Source organism: Carcharodon carcharias, chromosome 1 (genome assembly GCF_017639515.1).
Source record: "Carcharodon carcharias isolate sCarCar2 chromosome 1, sCarCar2.pri, whole genome shotgun sequence".
Lineage (NCBI taxonomy): Eukaryota > Metazoa > Chordata > Chondrichthyes > Lamniformes > Lamnidae > Carcharodon > Carcharodon carcharias.
Genome location: NC_054467.1, coordinates 179,598,200 through 179,614,078, shown reverse-complemented (window position 1 = coordinate 179,614,078; position 15,879 = coordinate 179,598,200). Strand labels below are relative to the sequence as shown.

At 40.5% G+C, this 15,879-nt stretch overlaps 1 non-coding gene and 1 pseudogene across 1 annotated transcript; both read left to right on the top strand.

The window, feature by feature from the left end:
* LOC121275692 overlaps nt 1-2,948 on the top strand; it is a 31,095-nt pseudogene extending 28,147 nt beyond the window's left edge.
* A 4,269-nt stretch (nt 2,949-7,217) lies between these two features.
* Nucleotides 7,218-7,324, top strand: LOC121285774. The gene has a single exon (XR_005944781.1). It is a non-coding gene; the product is annotated as a U6 spliceosomal RNA (small nuclear RNA).
* The last annotated feature ends 8,555 nt before the right edge of the window (nt 7,325-15,879 follow it).

Here is a 15,879-nt window from a genome sequence, read left to right as displayed (position 1 = left end):
ATAGACAACATCCACAGCCTTTCCTTCATCTACTCTCTTGGTAACCTCCTCGAAAAACTCTACAATGTTCGTTAAACATGACCTGCCACGGACAAAGCCATGCTGACTATCCTTAATCAGCCCTTGACTGTCCAAATAACTATATCCGATCTCTCAGAACACCTTCCAATAATTTACCTACTACTGACGTCAGGCTCACTGGCCTGTAATTACCTGGTTTACTTTTGGAGCCTTTTTTAAACAATGGGACAACATGAGCTACCCTCCAATCCTCCAGCACCTCACCTGTGGCTACACTGAAATTCAAATTAAGCAGACAAGAGCTAAACAAGAAAATAAACAGGCGAAAGAACAGCTAATTGTCATTCAAGATCAAATTCAATCAGTACATAACCCTTCGGCATCATTTTGGAATAAAGACTACCTTGAGCAGCAGAATGGCAGAAAAACAGAACAAATTCGATGATAGTCTGGTAAATTGCAAGAAAACTCAAGATGGTGTAATTAATTGAGCTTCACAATGAAACAGAAAACCTGTTGAAGGACCTTCACACACTACAAAGATCCCTTTATTCCTCTGCAAAATTACAATGTGAAATAAAATTAATTTAACGTCACTCTGAATGAACTGAAGGACAGGTTTTCAGAGAAGATTCAGGAACATTCACTATTCCGGGAGGAAGCAAAGAGGCACAAGAAAGAGACTGCAGTGCTGAAGAAAGCAACTATGCACTTGGAAGGAACCTTGGAAAAGCATTATATTTCCAAAGAGATATACAAGGGGACAAAAATCAGGAACATAGAATGGCAAGCGAAGGTAGAAGTTCTTACTGAAGACTGTGAGGTGTCTCAAAAACAATTGGAAGAATGCAATTACAGAATGTGAGTTTGAAGGATAGCACTAAGGAATTATACTCTGCTAAGGAAAAACTGATCAGCGACAAGAATCAACTTTCATTAACAAAAGATGATGTTGTTAAGGAAAAATGAGAACTGCTGAGAACACTGGAATGTGGCTCAACTTCAAACATCAGTTGCCTCTAGCAAACATTGTGAGAAATGCCTGTAACCACTAAGGTGTGGCAGCACATATTTTTGAGCTGATGTATGCCATCCATAACCAGCCTTTTACTCTCCTGAGCAGGGATGCCTACATAGCCCTGGGTCTCCTCCAGATGGTAGAGGATGTCAAGACTACCACTGTCATTATCCAGCCAGAACAGCACAGCCCTGAGTGCTCAAACACTGATGAGTACTCAGATTCAGATTTCACCTTTAATCTCTCTTCTCCCTTTGCAGAGCAGATTTGTCCATTTTCATTCCAAGTCCTGGAAAGCCCCCATTGGCCTGACCAACCTACTGCCCACAATATAACCATGATGCCGCTGGTGGAAATGGTACCAGAGAGCAATCAGCATTCTGAAAAGCGTCTACCTTCAACTATGATGATGATACAGCTGGGCAACACAGCAACACTGTGCACGCACTGCAACTTCCAGCCAACATGCCACAACCACAAGGGATGTAGACATGGAGATAGCTCCTTGCCTAAACCCTTTACTGTATATATGTATACAGTTACACATAGTTAATAAAGACTTGCTGCTAATTAAGACTTCATTAACAGATATATTCTGGAACCAACACCAACCCAACAGAGGGTACAATGCTAATTAGCCGACAGTAACTTTCAACACAAAAGGCAATGAAAGTGCAAGTATAATGAATGACTAATCACAAAATCTGGCCCATTATTATTGTGTTGAACTGATGGCTATTGTTTCAATGTGTTATAAAATTGAAGAAGGTTCTGATATTGATATGTTTGCCAAACAGAACTTGTTGGGTGTTCGATATTTATTCCAGTTTGAATATCAAAGATGAAAATATATGTACTGAATTTATCTAAATGACTACATCCTGGGACCATACTTGGCCATAAAGGATCATCTGAGAAATGATAGAGTCCAGGGTTAATGGATTGAAAAGTGGTAGGCTATGTGACAGGAGAGCAGTCTTCCCTGTCTAATATTTCATCTGTGCTCTGTATAATTTATTTTTCTGCCCAGATGCTAAAGAAAATCTACACAAATATAAATTAAGTTCAATAGACAATAATAATGACCATAAAGAATTGATATACAGTTCCAACTATTTACAGAGGGGTGGGGAGGGTACAGAGGATCTTGGTAGTGTGGGGGCAACTGGGGTGAGGCCAAAGAAATGGAGATCCTGCTGAATGTAAAGACTGGACTTCATTATAATTGCCATTCTCGTGGTACTACAGGTACTAGATTACTCGAGATCTGCCGATCTCCGATTGGTCAGCTGCTCTTGGAAGTGGAAAACTCCTACACACCCCCATGGCAAAAGACATGGAGGACCCCATCGCAAACCAGGCATGTTCCTGGTTGTTGTTAAATCAGGTCAGAGGGCCCAAAGTGGCTGTGAAGGCGGGATGTATGGGTTGCTACCACCACAACAATTAAATTCCACCCTTTAACTCTATTCCTTTCCATAGATAATGCCTGACTTGATAAGTGTTTCCAGCATCTTCTGTTTTTATTTCAAATTTCCAGCAGCTGCAGTATTTTGCTTTTGATACATTAACATGTGTTATATTAAAATACTTTTGAGGTATATTTTTAATCAATTTCATTTTATATATTTGTCTCAGGGAGATTCTGGTGGGCCATTAATATGTATGATGAAGAACAAGAAGAAAGAGTCCAAGGGCATTGTTTCAAATGGCATAGATTGTGGAGATAAAAACAAAAAAACTGCGGATGCTGGAAATCCAAAACAAAAACAGAATTACCTGGAAAATTCTAGATTGTGGAGAGCCCACCAAACCTGGCATCTACACGTGTTTATCTATGGAATATCTCAAATGGATAACAAAGCATATCAGGATTAAAAACCATAACGTGACAAAGGATCAGGTCTGATGGTTAATCTATGTATGACTTGTGATGCTTTTCTCTTATATTTTATTGGCATTTTCTTGAAATGGCACTTGGAATGTGTTTTGTATGATTTGTTGTAGAATTCAACAAACTGAATAATAAAAGGTCGAATTGGAGAGAGGGTCAGAGCAATTGAACGTGTATCATATAAACCATTACACTCTGCCAATTTTGATTATTTTTGGTAGAACTATCTATTATAGTGAAGCATTCCTGCTCATCCTACATGACATAGCTATGGTGTAATGCTTCTGAAACAATTAAGGATTGCACCAAATAGATCAATACCAAGTCAACTGGTTTCATTCCAGAACAGATTGAGGCTTTTCCTATCTGGTTTCCATGCTTCCATAAAGGCTTTCATGTGGTTTGCAGTGCATGTAAATATACAAAATAGGAGCAGGAATAGGACATTCGGCCCCTCCAGCCTGTTCTGCCATTCAATAAGATTATGGATGATCTGTCTGTGCTTTGAATTCCATACCCCATCGACCCCTGATAACTTTTGACTCCCTTACCTAACAAAAATCTATCTGCCTCTGCCTTAAAAATATTCAGTGACCCAGCCTCTACCACCTTCTGAGGCAGAGAGTTCCAAAGTCACAATCCTCTGAGAGAAAAAAATCCTCATCTCTGTCTATTAGGGGAACCCCTAATTTTAAAACAGTGTCCCCTGCTTCTGGGCTCCCCCACCAGAGGAAACATCCTTTCCACATCCACCTCGTCAAGACCATTCAAGTAACCCCTCGTTCTTCTAAACTCCAGTGCAAACAAGCCCAGACTATCCTAATAATAAGGCAACCTGCTCATTCCAGGTATCAATCTAGTAAACCTCCTCTGAACCACCTCCAATGCACTTACATCCTTCCTTAAATAAGGAGATCAAAATTGCACACAGTATTTGAGATGCGGCCTCACCAATGACCTGTATAACTGAAACTTAACATCCTTACTATTATGTTCAATTCCTCTCATAATAAAAGCTAGCATTCCATTAGCCTCCTTGATTACATGCTGTACCTACATACGACCTTTTTATGATTCATGCACGAGAACACCCAGGTCCCTCTGCATTTCGGAATTCTGCAGTCGTTCTCAGTTTAAGTAATACTCTGCTTTTTTATTCTTCCTGCAATAGTGATCAACTTCACATTTTCCCACATTATACTCTTGATGTAAATTGTAAAAAGCTGAGGCCCCAGCACAGACCCCTGTGGGACCCTACTAGTCACATCCTGCCAGTCAGACAAAGACCCATTTTTGCATACTCTCTGTTTTCTGCCAGCTAGCTAGTCTTCTATCCAAGCTAATAAGTTACCTTCTACACCAAGAGCTCTTATTTTTCACAATAAGCTTTGATGTGGTGCCTTATCAAACATTTTCTGGAAATCCAGGTACAGCACATCTACAGGTTCCTGTCTATCCACCACACATGCTACCCCTTCAAAGAACTCTAATAAATTGGTTAGACATGATTTCCCTTTTATAAAATCATGCTGACTATTCCTGATTGCCTTGAGTTTTTCTAAGAGCCCAGCTATAACCTCTTTAATGATCGACTCTAACACCTTCCCCACAACAGATGTCAAGCTAACTGGCTTATTGTTTCCTGTTTTCTGCTTCCCTCACATCTTGAATAGGGGGTTTATACTTGCTACTTTCCAGTCTGATGGAACCTATCAAGAATCTAGGGAATTTTGGGAAATTAACACCAATGCATCCACTACCTCATTAGCCACCTCTCTTAAGATCTCTGGACCCGAAGACTTGTCAGCCCGCAGCTCCATCAGTTTGCTCAGTACTGCTTCCCTAGTGATTGTAATTTTACCAAGTCCCTCTCTCCCTTCTGCCTCCCAATTTACAGCTACTACTGGAATGTTTTTTGTATCCTATATAGTGAAGCAAAATATTTGTTTATTTATTTGGTCATTCATTTGTTCCTTTCATCTGCCATTTCCTTATTATCTACTATTAACTCCCCATTCTCACTCTCTGGAGTTCACTTTAGCTAGCTCACATAATTGCCCATATTTAAGTTTAAAATGTTTAAAAGTCTTAAATGCACTCTTCTCCCTTTCAAACTGGATGTAAAGTTCAACCATATTGTGGTCACTGCTACCTCGAGGTGCCTTTACTCTGAGGTCATTAATTAATCCTGTCACATTATAGAATACTAAGTTTAATATAACCTGCTCTCTGATTGGTTCCAGAATTTGCTGCTCTAAGAAACTATCTTGAAAGCATTCTACAAATTCTTCATCTAGGCTACTGCTGCCAATCTGATTTTTCTAGTTTACATGTAGATTAACGTCATCCATGATTACTGCCATCCCTTTATCACAAACACCCAACATTTCTTCTTGTATACTTTGTCCTACATTGTGATTACTGTTAGGGGGCCTGTAGACCATTCCCACTAGTGACTTCTTTCTGCTACTATTCCTCATCTCCACCTAAACCTATTGTATATCCTGATTTCCTGAACCAAGGTCACTTCTAACTATTGCATAAATGCCATCCTTGATTAACAGTGTTATCCCTCCACCTTTACCTAGCTTCCCATTCTTCTTGAAGCTCATATACCCTTCGATATTCAGGATACAATCCTTGTCATCTTGCAGCCAGGTCTCCGTAATGGCTATCAGATCATATTCATTTACTCCAAGGTGCACTATCAATTTGTTTATTTTGTTATGAATGCAATGTGCATTCAGATACAAAGCCTTTAGTTTTGTCTTTTTGTTATCTTTGTGACACCTAGTCTTGATTCTTGGTGCATTCTTCGGTTTTTTCTCTCTGTCCCTTCCTGCCATTCTCCGACACTCATTCCCATATTACTATTTTCCTCTCTTACCTTGTCTCTTTGCGGTACGACATATTTTCATATTTGATCCCTTCCCCTCACTATTTAAAAGCCACTCTACTTCCTTAATTATGTGGTTCGCAAGAACACTGGTTCCAACTCGGTTCAGGTGTAGACCGTCCCAACGGTACAGCTCTCACTTTCCCCAGTTCTGGTGCCAGTGCCCCACAAACTGGAACCCACTTCTTCCACACCAGGCCTCGAGCCATGTATTCACCTCTCTAATCTTATTTGCACATAGTTCAGGTAATAATCCAGAGATTATAACCTTTGAGGTTCTGCTTTTCAATTTGGTATCTAGCTCCTCATACTCTCTAAACAGAACTTCTTTCCTAGTTCTATCTATGTCATTGGTGCCTGCATGGACCACAGCAACTGGGTCCACCCTCTCCCACCACAAGTTCCTCTCCAGCCCTGAGCTGATGTCCCAAACCCTAGCACCAGGCAGTCAGCACAGCTGTCTGGGCTCTTGCTCTTTGCTACAGAGGACAGGGTCAATCCCCCTCACTATACTGTCCCCTGCTGCCACAACATTCCTTTTTGCTCCCCCCACTTGAATGGCTTCCTGTGCCAAGGTGCCATGGTTAGTGTGCTCATCCACCTTGCAGCCCCCACTTTTATCCAAAGAAGCTGAGAGAACCTCAAACCTATTGGGCAATTGCAGAGGTTCACACTCCTGCACTCCTGCCCCCTGGGTCCCCTTAACTGTCTCACTCGCAGCGACACCCTCTTGTCCCTGATCACTGACCAAATCAGAGGACCCTATCCCAAGTGGTGTGACTGCCTCCTGGTCCAAAGCATCCAGGTAGCTTGCCCCCTTCCTGATGTGTTGCAGTGTCTGCACCTCAGCCTTCGGCTCAAAGGCTCTGAGTCGAAGTTCCTCAAGCTGCAAACACTTGGCTCAAACGTGTTTGCCCTGGATCACAATGTTATCCAGGAGCTCCCACATGCTGCAGCTTTGACACATCACCTGTCCTGCCACCCTTAATATGTTTTGAATAATTACTTAATTATATTAATCACTTATTTCTGTTGCTTTGTTCTGTATTTTATTAATTTTACTGCCAATGTGTGTCCTATTCTAAACCTTAGGGATAGAATAGAATTTACCCACTTACCTGATGCTCAACAAACAGATCGCCCCTTTCCAAGTAGTAGATCAAGAACCAATAACTACTGGGTGGGAAAGAAAGAAAAAGGAAATGAACACCTCCTCCCCTTTCACCAGTCTCCCCCACTCACTAAACTCCAAGTCTGCACTCAGTTTCCTCAGCTGCACTAAAGAACCCTAAATTTATAGTAAACTGAACTAGGGCTACAGTAACCAGATTTAACCAGCTAACTAGTTAACTACTCAGCTCTTACAACTGAGAGTGAGTTTACCCTTTGTGCTCGCTTCGGCAGCACATATACTAAAATTGGAACGATACAGAGAAGATTAGCATGGCCCCTGCGCAAGGATGATACGCAAATTCATGAGTTTACCCTGTCTAAACCGCAAGAAATAAAGAACGTAGCCTGCTTACACAGTGCTTTCCAGTTACTGCTAATTACTGCTAATTACAGAGTTCTGAAGAAGAGTCACACAGACTCGAAACGTTAACTCTGGGCAGAGTTTTGCCCTTGGTGGGCGTGCGGGCCCCACCAGCTCGGCGGCAGACGGACAGCCGACCCCCACCACCGAAATGGGGCCCGCTGCCGTTTTGAGTGGGTGGGCCTGACAGGAAGCGCTATGCCCCAGCTGTCAAAGTGCGCACTTTTGTGCATGCACACGAAAGAGCGCACTGCTCCCTGAGACTAAGTGCTGTCTCAGGGAGATTACTGACAGTGCAAAAAACTTTAAAAATAGAACAATTAAAAAATGGTTAACATGTCCCCCTCACGAGATGAGACATGTTAATAAGAAGCACATAAACTTAATTACACTTTTTAAAAATAGGCATGGAAGCTCATCCCGCCAGTGGATGAGGTTTCATGTTTTATCAGAAGCCTGCTAGGGCTCCTGGCCTGCCCGCCAGCCTTAAGGTTGGACGGGCAGGTCGTTAATTATCTTAATTACCCTGTCAATGGCCTCAATTGGCCATTGACAGGTCGGCCGGCGGGCAGCTGATTTCACTGTCCACCCACCTTCCTAAAAACTTAAAGGGACCAGGATTCCTCCCGTCCCCAAATTGCTGATGGGAAAATTCAGGCCCCTGCCTTTTTCCCCAGATATGTTGTCAGACCTGCCGAGTTTTTCCAGCAATTTTTGTTTTTGTTACTGTTAATTACAGACAGGATTAGATTTTGAGAGCAAAATTTAACAGTAAAATTAACACTTAAAACTCCTCCACTCACCAAACTCCAGGGGCTGGATTTTACCGTCGGCGAGCGAGGGCAGGGCCCGCTTGCCGACGTGTAAAATGGCGAGCGGTGACATTGGGCGGAACTCCCGATGTCACCGTGCCCCATTTAAATTTTCAGGAAGGCAGGGGTGCAGCAAAATCAGCTGTGCACCCACCGACCTGTCAATGGCCAATTGAGGCCACTGACAGAGCAATTGAAGTAATTAGTGGACCTGCCCGTCCAGCCTTAAGGTTGGCGGGCAAGCCAGGAGCCCCGGCGCAAACTAGAAAAAGTATGAAAACTCATCCACGGGTGGGATGAGGTTTCATGTAGGGTTTTAAAAATTTTCATAAAGTTTTTTTTGAAATTATGAACATGTCCCAACTCATATGACATTACGCACTCTTGATTTTAGGAATCCCCACCCCCCCGCCACCCGCACAGGGAGCGCATAGTGTTTCCCTGCAGACGTCACGTTGGGCGGGCCTTAATTGGCCCACGCACGTAAAATGGTGCCGCGCCTCCAATCGGGGGCACCAATCAGAAGCCTGCCCAAACATGCCCGTTCATGAACATCCCTCCCAAAGGGGGGAAAATTCAGCCACAGGTCTGCTCTAAGTTTCCTCAGCTGCACTCTGTTCTTTGGTGAGATAAGTCCTTCTCTTCATTTGAGTAGGGTTCATGTCCATGGTATCTGATCTAAAAGGTGGTTTGCTGAAATATGAATATCTAGTTTAGCCAGAAGCTCTTAAAGGACTGTTACCCAGAAAGAAGTTCTCAACAATTGTTCTACTGGAGGTTAACGTACAACTCAAAGAGTCTGAACATTAGAGATGTTGCCACAAGATGGTTGACAAGGAAGGGCAGCCATGTATAGTGCCAAAAGGCATTTACCTATAGAAGAGATGTTAGCATAGTGGTAGTGTCACTGCACTAGTGGCCCAGGCTCATGCTCTGACTTCAAATCCTACCATGGCAGCTGGTGGATTGAATTACTTCAACAAATCTGGAATATAACACTAACTTTGGTAATGATGGACATAAAACTACTATCAATTGTTGTAAAACCCACCTGGTTCACTAATGTCCTTTAGGGAAGGAAATCTGGCCTCCATGTGACTCCAGACCCACAGTAGTGTGGTTAACTCTTAACTGCCCTCTTCAGTGACCTTAGCAAGCCATTCAGTTCAAGGGCTATTAGGGATGGACTACAAATGCTGGTCTTGCCAGACACATCCCATCAAAGAATTTTTTAAAAATGTCATGTACAAGCTGGATAGGATTAATTGTTTTAATAAATCACCACAGTTTCCAAGATTCACCATGCTCGGAAGCAAATGAGAAGTTCAACGGCATCAAATGAAATGTGAAGGTAAGTGTACTCTTCCTTCCTACAATGTAAAGGCCCAATGTAAATATTCATCTATTACACCCAACAGATATAATCTCACATCGTACTTTGTCACCCATGAAAAACACACCTCAAGGTTTGGGAGACATTAATAGAAGAGCTCCACCAAGAAAGGAAATGAAAAGGTCGGCCATGCTGATTTTAGTGAATTAGTCGCCTGTTTAATCCAAATGTGGGCAGCCCGTTGCCTGACACTTCAATGTTAACAAGGAACAAACCATCAGCATAACAATTGGGAGCAATGGTTATCTTCCCCATTATTGGTGCTGTAATCTCTATAGTGCAAATTGAATTGCCCCCATAATTTTTTCAGAAATATGAAAAAGGTCTGGAAAGAAAATGTACTAAAAAAATAACATAACAAATCAACTTACCTTTTGCCTAAGAGCTTTTCTTGCTTCCATTCCAAATAGGTGCTGAAGGAAAAAAAAAACAAAAGCAATACACAATGGCAAAATACTGCTGGAAAGCAGAAATAAAAACAAAAAATGCTAGAATTACTCCACAGATCAGGCAGAATCTGTGGAGAGAAACAGAATGTTTGAGGTCGAGATGATCTTTCATCAGAACTCCACATTGATTGAAGGTCATCTTAATCTGAAACATTAACTCTGCATCTCTCCACAAATCCTGCTGAATTGTTCTAGGTCTTGACTTGAATAATTTTAAATCAAATCAGAGGCCTCATCGAAGCTAACGAACATTGTAATGAGTGGAAACGAAAATTGGACAGTTTCTATAACAGGCAATGGATTTACAACATTGGTTTTATGCCCAGATAGTACCAAATAATCAACTTAAAACTCAACTTTGAAAGGGAAGGGAGAATTATGAACAAGGATATTATAAAGAAGCTGGGAATTGAAGAAAGAGTGGATTTTGGGTGGATGGAGTAAACTAGACAAGATCAAGGGGATCACATCTGTGCATCACCATCAGGACTGTGGCACATGAGATAAGAGGCCAATCTAATTAAATCTGCAAGCAATAATATGGGAGATCAGCTAACATAATGTACGAATGTTATGTTGACACTGTTCATCCAGTATTAGTTTCACATTTTTCATTAGATTTATATAGGGTTGCTAAGGGGTTTGGATCTGTTGGGTTTGAAAACATTGCTTTCATGTGTTCTAATTTGTTTTATTCTCTGTTCCTTTCTAATTATACCCAAATGAGATGGGTTCCTATACTGTACATGTACACATTGGTGTTAATAATAATAATCTTCTAACAGTCTTGTTAATAGACCAGTTATTTTACACATTTTGCACTGATAAAAAGTGCTTTACTCTATATTTTTGTACAATGTGGATTATACCCAAAATGTAATTTACTTTTGCATTGATATTTTATGCACACACTAGGTTTCAAGGAACCATTATCTTCAAGATATTTTCAAAGCCATTACAATATAAGTGACTAACCACATCCTTTAAACCATGGTAAAGATAGAGAGTATATTCACTTACTCAGTCTTCACTCTTGCACATGCTGATGAAAATGCTGTTCCCAGCTCTGTTCAGTTCTGTGACAATTGCTTTCTTACTAATACCAGGCTGTAAGTAAAACCATAGATTTTCAACGCTTTTATATGTTGGCTGAAAGATTTATTTTAATTTGTCATCATACTTGGTTTTGTATGTTAGAAGATTTATTATTAATCTCTACACTGCAAATCTTTTGAAAGTTGCAAATCAGATAAACTTAAAGTGCTGAGCATTTCCAGAACTTTCTGTTTTTATTTCATATAATGTATATGTGCATATTGTGCATGATTGATTTAATATTTCTAAACATCCAGGAGTTTCAGTAGTAGGCCTGTTACATGAGACATTTTGCATTAATGCACGTGTTCAATCTTTATTTCGTTGCACAATGTGTTCTGTTCTTTGGTGTAAATTCTGCAAGCTGAAGATGCCTTATAGTTTACCAGATAATGTGAGGCCACCTTAAGGCATTAGAATTGCAACCAGTTGAAGGTAAGCTTGTGATGTTTAAATCTAATTTTCAGAAACACTCTGAGCAGATCCCTCTGGTGGATGATTTGGCTACTCTACACCTAAGTTGATGGCAATTAATTAAATCATCAAAAATATGAGGTTTTGCTTTTGATGTTAAAGCAGTTACTATTTTTCCCAATGACTGCACTTTACTGACGGTGACATTACTCTCATACAACTCACAGAATCACAGAATTATTATGCCACAGAAGGAGGTCAATTGGCCCATCGTGTCTGCACCGGGTCTCTGAATGAGCAACTCACCTAGTGCCATTCTCCGGTCTTCTACCTGTAGCTCTGCATATTTTTTCTTTTCACATTAACACTCTAATTCCATTTCGAATATTTCAATTCAACCTGCTTCCACCATAGTCTCAGGCACAGCATTTCAGACTCTAACCATTCACTTCATGGAAAGGTTTTTCTTCATCACGTTTGCTTCTTTTACTAATTACTTTGAATCTGTACCCTCTCGTTCTTGATCATTTCACAATTGGAAACATTTTCTCCCTACATATTGCGTCCGGACCCCTCATGATTTTGAATACCTCTATCAAATCTCCTCTCAGCCTTCTTTTCTCTAAGGAAAACAGTCCTAACTTTTCCAATCTATGTTCATAACTGAAGTTCCTCATCCCTGACACCAGTTCTCATTCTCTCCGATGCCTTCATATCCTTCCCCAAGTGCAACACCCAGAACTAGACACAATACTCCAGCTGAAGTTGAACTAGTGTCTCATACATGTTCAACAGAACCTCATGGTCTTGTACTCTGTGCCCCTATTAATAAAGTCTAATATACTCTATGCTTTATTAACCGTGCTCCCAATCTGTCCTGCCACCCTCAATGATTTTTGCACATATAAACCCAGGTCCCTCTGCTCCTGCACCCACTTTAGGGTTTTACCCCTAGTTTATATTGTCTCTCCATGTTCTTGCTACCAAAATGAATCACTTCACATTTTTCTGCATTGAACATCATCTGCCATCTGTCCGTCCATTCCACCAACTTGTCCATGTCTTTTTGGAGTTCTACACTATCCTCCTCACAGTTCACATAAATACTTCTGAATTTTGTATCATCTGCAATTTCAACCCTAGAAATTACTGTTGGTGATATTAATCATAATTTGTAGGCTAGCCCTGGAAAAATGAACATGTCATAAAAGCCCAAATGTTCAGTAATATTCTCCTGCGCAGGAGACCTGCCACCACTGCCTGGCCTGATCTACATGTAACTCCAGTCCCACATTGTGTGATTGACTCTTAATATCCTCAGGACAATTAGGGATGGGCAATAAATACTGCTCGCCAGTGTTGCCCACATATAAAGAACAAATGAAAGAAAAATACAAATGTGTAAAATGTTATTCAAATGCATTAATTTTGATTTTTTGATTCTCAAGTGTCCACAGCATTTCTCTACCTCCATAGAACATCTATATTTTTATCGTTATAGACAAATGTGTGAAAATTATTGGGGGGCCAGGAAGCTATACCCCATTCCAAACCTTACATGGCATCCATCCAGTTTCATAGACATCATTTTTGTGGAGGAGCTTTAATCAAAACCATTTGGGTGCTGACAGCTGCACACTGCCAAATGTAAGTTACAATAGATGAAAGTATTTCAAAAAAATTAAGCAGAATGTGGGGTAAAAATATTAACAGTTATGTTCATAACAATATCTCTAAGATATATGAAAAAGGACAGGAAAGGTTGATTTGGTACACTGAGCCTCTCCTATCACATTATGGTCTAACTTTTGCACATCATCACCCCGAAACTCCCTCTAACCCCTTTCAGTCATGCAACCTCCTGGAAACAGAGAAAAAAAGTAGCTGAAAACTTTATACTTTTAAGAAAAATCTCTGAGAAATCTCTCTCTAATCCACAAGTGACAGCACAACAACAATTTGTATGATATTATATATATATATCACCTTTAACGTAACAAAATGGCCCAAGGTGCTTCACAGAAGCATTATGAGGCAAAATTTGATACTGAGCCACATAAGTCAATATTCGGGCAGATGGCCAATAGTTTGGACTGGAGGCAGGTTTTAAGGAGCATCTCAAAGAAGGAAACTGAGGTAGAGAGGCAGGAAGGTTTAAGGAGGAAATTCCAGAGCTTAAGGCTTGGGTAGCTGAAGGGATGGCCACCAGTGGTAGAACAATTAAAAGCAGGGATGCTCAAGAGGCCTGAATTAGAAGAGCACTGATGTCTTGGAGTGTTGTATGGCTGGAGAACATTACAGAAATAAGGAGCAGTGAGCCCGTGGAGGGACTTGATAACAAGACTGAGAATTTTAAAATCAAGGTGCTGCTTGACGCAGAGCTAATGTAGGTCAGCGAGCACGGGGATGACAGGTGAATGGGGCTTGGTGCACTTTTGGACAAGGGCCACATAAATTTGGATGACCTCAAGCTTATGAAAATTAGAATGTGGGGTTGGCCTTGAGTGCCTTAGAACAGTCAATTCTAGAGCTAACAAATGCACGGATGAGTGTTTCAGCAGCAGATGAGCTGAGGCAGGGATGAAGGCAGGTAATGTTCTGGAGCTGGAAGTAGGTGGTTTTAGTAATGGCACACATATGTGGCCAGAAGCTCATCTCAGAACTTAATGTGTCATCAAGGTTGCAAACTACAAACTCAGACAATTGCCACGGAGAAGATGGAGTCAGTAGTTAAAGTAAACCCTTGAGCCTGCAAAAGACTACCAGTAAATGTAAATTGTGAGGAGTGATAGACAGACAAGAAGTATGATTCCAAGCGCAGAGTAGAACCTGAAGATGTAGAGGAGCTGCCATGATTGTGTGGATATTATTTTCAAAACTTTCCAAAATGAAAGTACCTTAAAATAGTCTTTGAAAAGATCATTTTTCTAACCATATGATAAACTAAACCAACAATTTCCTGAGACTTAGTGCGAAATTTCAAATTATAAGGTATTTGATTCAAATCAATGCCAGCAATCAAATTAATTACCTTTCCCTGAAGCAGGATTTTAATTGACTTGTTTTCTATTGCTGCCACCCTACCCCATCAAAAAAACACTGATTATGAAGTAGTCTAATTAGTAGTCAAGATTTCTTTTTAAAATTGCAAGTGCTTTGTAGGTGTTAAATTCTGCTAGGAAGGACCATGCCATCATATTGGAGAACCATGACATTGGCTCCATGCCTGGCAATGTCTCAATCTTAAAACTTTCATCCTCATTTTCAAATCTGTCCATGGCCTCATCCCTCCCCATTTCTGTAACTTCCTCCAGTTCTACATCCCCCTGAGATCTTCACTCTCCTTTCTTGAATAAGCCCAATTTTCTTCCCTATACTATTGGGCCTTCAGCTGCCTAGGCCCTATGTTCTGGAATCCCCTTCAGAAACATCGCTGCTTCTCTCTTCTCCCTCAAGATGCTTCTTAAAACCTACCTCTTTGTCCAAGCTTTGGTCAGTTGTTCTAATAGCCAATTATGTAGCCCATTTTCAAATTTTGTTTGATAAGGCTCCTGTGAAGTGCCTTAGAAACATTTACTACATTAAGGGTGCTGTATAAATGCAAGCTGTTGTTGTAAATGAAACAACATTTAAATGTCTGTCCTCAAATTGCAAAGCTTACAGGTTGAATAAACTTGGTGAGAAACAAGAGCTAAACATAATGTCATTAGAGCATGAGAATTGCAAGTTTATTACCGCTCTCAACTGTAGGCAGAGAATACAAGATCTCAAATGTGAAAGTTAAAGCATTTTTGAGGGCTGAGACAAGGCAGTGACAGATTTTGCTAACCTCTGAGGAACTGCATTTATACTTACCTACTTTAGTAACCTTGCAGTGTTGGGAAAACTGCTGTATAATAGTTTAGTTTAATTTGCATTGCATCTACACTACACTGCACAATGAACAATAACATCAGCAACTTATTTAAATTTGACAAATTTGCCCTGTGAAATCCAGATAGACGTAAACTGATTTAGATTACAACGTATCTTCACATCTTTTTGCTGCTTTACAGAACAGAGTGAGGCTGCAAAATTCACCACTTGTGGGGGTGAAATCACATTGTAAAATATTAGTAAGCAGCAAGGCATACAAGATCCCAACAAAGGACAGAGAATTTACAAAGAAACACATTTAACACATTTGCTATTAATATTACATATTTTGACTTCAACTCAAATGACGACGTTTGCATTCTTTCCAATCCTCAGTAATATTATTGTCTAATTCCGTCGTTCCTCCTGCAGTACTATCTGAACTATAGAAAATGTAAATAAAAGTAAGTTACTCATTTTCTTCAAGTCTTTTACAAA